The following is a 6,000-nucleotide window of genomic DNA, read 5'->3' as shown; positions in this document are numbered from 1 at the left end:
TTTCAAATAGTCGCAGAAATACAATAATTGGGGGAGAATAATTTCTCGTTGTAAATGGAGAATGTGTTGGGTCCAGGAAATCACTTGAGGGAACAAACTTTTGGAGAATATCAGTGTATGTTTTCCAAAGAAGGGGTAGCAAATGGAAGTTTTTGGACCTTGAAATGTCCCTGCAGTTCTTGAGAACGTTTAGGACTCTGGTTGTGAAATAGTAGAACTATGCTTGAGCCAGCTCTTCTGTTTTCAGGTGGGAATTTCTATTGGATTCTGTTTCTAAAGATGATGGACCATATACTTTATCAATTTAAAGCTGTATTAAAACTTCTGAAGCCTGAAGATTCAGAAAGTCTGCCAGCGTCAGCAACATTTTTGGAGAACGACCTGAATCAGGAGTTGTCCTGGGGAATCATTTGCTTCTGATCCTAGGATTCTTCAGGTTCTCACAGGGAAACTTTGGACTCTGGATTTCTCAGCCCACCCAACTTAACCTTCATCCTTCCTTGATGATCTGATATTCCAGGAGATCCCTGTCACCACAGGCCTTTCTGAAGTGCCTCCTTTAGAAAAGGGACGTGTGGATCCTCTTCTAAAAAGTCACATGTAATCTTGACTTCACTATGGTTTTGTTTTCTGTATGCATTTTCTTCTTTTTTTTCTTTTCCTTTTTAGTATAGTTGACCTACAACACTACGCTAGTTCCAGTTGCACAACATAGTTATTCAATATTTCTATACATTTCAAAATGATCACCACACATTTCATTTTCTTAAACAAGTCAAGTTTTCCTCAGCAAAGAGATCTGACATCCAGTTATGAGCTTTCCTCTTGGGAATCGTTCTGGCTTTGAGAAGAACATATGACCGTTTCCAGATTTTCTGCAAGAACTTTGGCTTGTTTTCTGAAGGAGTGCAACTGTTCATGTGCAGTGAATAAGGTGTCCTGGTTAACCAAATGTTTTGGTCAATGGTGTTTTTGCTTGCTCAGCACTTGTCCTTTAGAAAAATAACTCATTCTCCAGTAGGTGTGATTCTGACGGTTTTTAAACGGTGGAACACCAGTACCCTAACCGCAGCTGTCAGGTTGTAACAGTATAGATGAAGCAGATTGCTCTTTAAGGGACTTGAGTGGAAATGACACAGAGAAGATGTGCTCTGGTAGCCAAGGGCGGGTCACTGGGGCTGGAAGGTGGGAAGGAGGGGGATCCTGCTATTAATCAAGCATTTAAAAGTTTGCCGGGGCCAGATCCCTGAGCAGGGCTTGTAATCAGGAGATGGAACTTATTCCTAGCCACAAAGTGTTTTGAGGAGGGAGTCTCTGCCTTTTTCAGTTTCAAATTGTATCCATCTTAATTGACCCCAGGCTTGCTTATTTATTTATTTATTTATATTTTATTTTATTTTTTGCCTCTGGGTTTCTGCTCCTGTGGCTCTGAATCTCTGTCTCTCCACCTCTCTGAAGGTCTCTCATTATCTCTCCATGACTCTCTTTCACCTGTCTCTCTCCATGTCTGTCATTTGTACTGATTTGTACCGTGTCCTTCTGTCTCTCACCTTATCTCTAGACCCCCTCACTGAGGTCCCCATAAATTTTACACCTGTCTCTATATAAAGAGCAGAGAGGCATGAAAATATTTGTGTGTCTCCAAATTGGTTCCTCTTGCACCTGCAGGTGCACTTAAATTAGTGACTTCCTGAGACCTCTCCCCCCACCCACCCCAGTTTTTACTTTACTCGAGGATGGAAGATGCCTTAGAGGACTGGGGCGGGGAGGGTGGGGGGGACTCAAGGGGGGGGGGAGTCAAGGAAGGGAGGGAATATGGGGATATGTGTATAAAAACAGATGATTGACATCACTAATCATCAGAGAAATGCAAGTCAAAGCCACAATGAGGTATCACCTCACACCAATCAGAATGGCCATCATCACAAAGTCTGGAAACAACAAATGTTGGAGAGGGTGTGGAGAAAAGGGAACTCTCCTGCACTGTTGGTGGGACTGTAAGTTGGTACAGCCACTATGGAAAACAATTTGGAGGTTCCTTAAAAAACTACAAATAGAACTACCATATGATCCAGTCATCCCACTCCTGGGCATATACCCAAAGAAAACCATAATCCCAAAAGAAACTTGTACCATAATGTTTATTGCAGCACTCTTTACAATAGCCAGGACATGGAAGCAACCTAAATGCCCATCAACAAATGAATGGATACAGAAGATGTGGCATATATATACAATGGAATATTACTCAGCTATAAAAAGGGATGAGATGGAGCTATATGTAATGAGGTGGATAGAACTACAATCTGTCATACAGAGTGAAGTAAGTCAGAAAGAGAAGGACAAATATTGTATGCTAACTCACATATACGGAATCTAAAAATGGTACTGATGAACTCAGTGACAAGAACAAGGAAGCAGATACAGAGAATGGACTGGAGAACTCGAGGTATGGGAGGGGGCGGGGGGTGAAGGGGAAACTGAGACGAAGCGAGAGAGTAGCACAGACATATATATACTACCAACTGTAAAATAGTCAGTGGGAAGTTGTTGTATAACAAAGGGAGTCCAACTCGAGGATGGAAGATGCCTTAGAGGACTGGGGCAGGGAGGGTGGGGGGGACTCGAGGGGGGGGTGTCAAGGAAGGGAGGGAATATGGGGATATGTGTATAAAAACAGTTGATTGAACCTGGTGTACCCCCCAAAAAAAATAATAATTAAAAAAAAAAACAAAACAGATGATTGAACTTGGTGTACCCCCCAAAAAATAATAAATAAATAAATAAAATTAAAAAAAAAATCTTAATTATTGACTCCTGCAGACAACTCTACCCTGACTCTGAAGACTCCTGTTCTCTGACTGCAAAGAGCTCCCAATTATTAAACCCTACAAAACTTCAGTCATTGACCCCAAAGACATTCCCTGAATTCTACAAATCAAGATTCATTCTCCCCAATTCTATCCCTTGGTTATTACACGTCTGTGTGATACTCGATGAGGATCAAAGACAACTAGATGAAACATTAGATTTTCATTTACAGTAATTTGAGAAAATTATCAGAATCTGTCAGTCACAATCTCAAGAGGAAAACGTCTATAAAACTTCCCGGCAGACCTTTAGGGTGCCAATAAACCGTCCCTGGGTGGGCTTGAACCACCAACCTTTCGGTTAACAGCCGAACGCGCTAACCGATTGCGCCACAGAGACGGAGACGCCAAGACAGTAGAGATGCCATGACTTCCGTTTTCCAACAATATTATTTTATTTTTTTCAGTTTAAATTGTATGACATACTTCAGAAATGCATCTTTTGCTGGGTACATACATTGGAAAAATGTTCTTTCACTTCTTGATTTTCATTGTTCCTATGTTAATGGTGTGTTTTTAAAAAAGAAGTTTTGATAATATAGACATTATTCTCAGGAAAGCAGAGCGTTGATTGGGTGGGGAGCAGGACGCGGAACTGCTGTTTACCCAAATAAGTGTGAGCATAATTTAAGGAAAGACATCGGACAGAATTTATTGTCAGTTCAATGAGAGAGTTTTCGCGAATAAGTCACTTGTTGGAGAAGCCCCTGGAAGGATTCCGTATACATGAAGATATATTAAATGGGAAAGACACCAGTAAGAGCAACGAAGAAGAGGAAATCATTTAGGGGAAAATCTGTTGCAAGGTTTCCAACAGAAAGTTGGAAAAGGAGTGAGAGGAAACAAATTACCATCAGGAAAGCCAAGCCAAGCAAGTCGTTCCTTGAAAAGAGGAGGGCTTGTTTTCTTTCTATATTCTATTCCTTTAGGTGAATAAAGTTCTATTTTGGATCACTTTCACATTAATTAGGTGAAAGCCATAGCTCTGGACTCAGTTGTCTTGTTCTTTATTCCATGGCAACAAGTGCTTCATTTTAAACTTCTGCCTGGAACGTCAAATGGTGCCATGGTAAAGTATACCCAGAAGTGCAAGACATGTTTCTTTAGGTTATTTTCTGTATATATAAAAAAATATATACCATAAATGTCGTGTTCTATTGATTTCCAAGGAAAATCTCGTTTCTTCTGAAGAATTAGTATTTAATTTCTATCTTATCCTTAATATCTTTTCCTTATCCTTTTGCATTTAACAAAATACATTTGTTTTTATATGATTAACATATAATTTTTTGCCTCCCCTTCATTTTTTATTAACTGGCTCTATCAGGAAGACATTGAATTATGTTATTCTTCATATTTACTTCATGTACATGTTTACTCCTCATGTACCCTTAGTTCACAAGTGAACTAATATTTACTGCTCAATTAATGTATTTGGACTCCGAATGACCTTGTTCTAAATAGATTTGGATCCCCCTCACCCCTGCCCTCATGTATTTTTAAAGGTTTGTAGCTGAGGTCTCAACAGCAACAGTGGAAGTATATTTACAATTTGCTGAAATAGTTACCAACCAACATCATAGATGTCTGCTTCAGTTTCCTGTGACTGCTGTAACCAGTTACCACAAACTTGGTAGCTTAAAAAAACACATTTATTCTCTTAGAGTTCCGAAGGTCAAAAGTCCTAAGCAAGTTTCATGGGGCCAAAATCAAGATGTTGGTAGGGCCACTCTCCTTCCAGAGGCTTTAAGGGAGAATCCCTTTCCTTGCCTTTTCCAGTTTCTGAGCTCATTCCTTATGTTCTTTGGCTCATAGGCCATTCCTCCATCTTAAAGTGATATAACATTTTCTGTCTCTGCTTTCCTCTCCTTCCATTATTACATGGGCTTCTGTGTCAAATCTCTGCTGCCTCCCTCTTATAAGAACAGTTGTAATTACATTTAGGGCCCATCCAGATAATCCAGGATGATCTTCCTACCTCGAGATCCTTAACTCAATCACATATAGTAGCCCATCAGCGGAGGAGAGGGGGCAGGAACCAACGCGGTGTCCAGGTTATTCCCAGGCCCAACTTCGGACCAGTCCAGGGACGTGGCAGCCGTGTCCTCGCGCTGGAAGCCGCCACCCATTGAAGCCCCTTTATACCGGTGAGAAGACATGCGTCTCAAATACAGTTTCCTGTCCCCCTCGTCCCCTTTTATCCTTTCCCTGTGGTTTTCATGCTAATTCCAGTCCCACCCTCCCTGATCCTGCAGTGAAGGTTTAGGGACACGACTGTTTGGTGTTCCTGCCTGTTTGGTGTTCCTGCCTGCTCCTTTGTAAGTTCTTCTGCATCCTTCTGTGTGGGTTAGGCTGAGGACAAGGAAAACTGAAATACTACATTGCTGTTCACAGAAGCTTAGTTCAAGTCTCAGGGGTATTCAGGATTTTGATGTATTAAAAAAAACAAACAAACTAGAGCCTAGAAAAGCACACAGTTTAACCCATTTCTTTCCATTTTATTCCTCTGGCTGAGTTATTACTCAGCATCAGATAGTTTTGTGTGGCCATGATGGTGGTGGATGTATTTACCAAAAAGGAGATTACTGCTTTTGTTGGGAATGGGAGGTGGGACTCCCTCCTAAAGGTTGGGAGATCAAACACAGATCTTCCTCTACTGAGGATGGGATTACACTGGATAAACCCATCCAAGTCGGAAACACCAGTAATTCGAAAATGCATTTATTACACCCAACCTCTGAACAGCATAGCTTAGCCTAGCCTACCCTACACGTGCTCAGAGTACCTCCATTAGCCTACAGTTGCATAAAATCATCTGACACAAAGCCTGTTTCATAATAGTGTTGAATATGTCATGCAACTTACTGTATACCAAAAAACAGAATGGTTTACCCTTATGATTGGCTGCCCAGCACCAGAAGAGTGTATCACACCACTTATCACACCAGCTATGGAAAAGATCAAAATTCAAAACTGGAAGTACAGTTTCTACTGAATGTGTACCATCTTCACACCATCCTAAAGTTGAAAAAAATTATACGTTCAACCATTATGAGGTAGGCACCACAAGCAATCTGCTAAAATATTAACTCTCTTGGGGGAACAGGACACATCTCTGAGGCTTACACAA

General features: G+C 41.0%; 1 non-coding gene across 1 annotated transcript; it reads right to left on the bottom strand.

The window, feature by feature from the left end:
- Positions 1-3,136: 3,136 nt before the first annotated feature.
- TRNAN-GUU (transfer RNA asparagine (anticodon GUU)) lies at positions 3,137-3,210 on the bottom strand. The gene has a single exon. It is a non-coding gene; the product is annotated as a tRNA-Asn (tRNA).
- Between the last annotated feature and the right edge of the window lie 2,790 nt (positions 3,211-6,000).

The sequence above is a fragment of the Hippopotamus amphibius genome, chromosome 11 (assembly GCF_030028045.1).
Source record: "Hippopotamus amphibius kiboko isolate mHipAmp2 chromosome 11, mHipAmp2.hap2, whole genome shotgun sequence".
Taxonomy (NCBI): domain Eukaryota; kingdom Metazoa; phylum Chordata; class Mammalia; order Artiodactyla; family Hippopotamidae; genus Hippopotamus; species Hippopotamus amphibius.
This window is presented reverse-complemented; position numbering and strand designations above follow the sequence as displayed.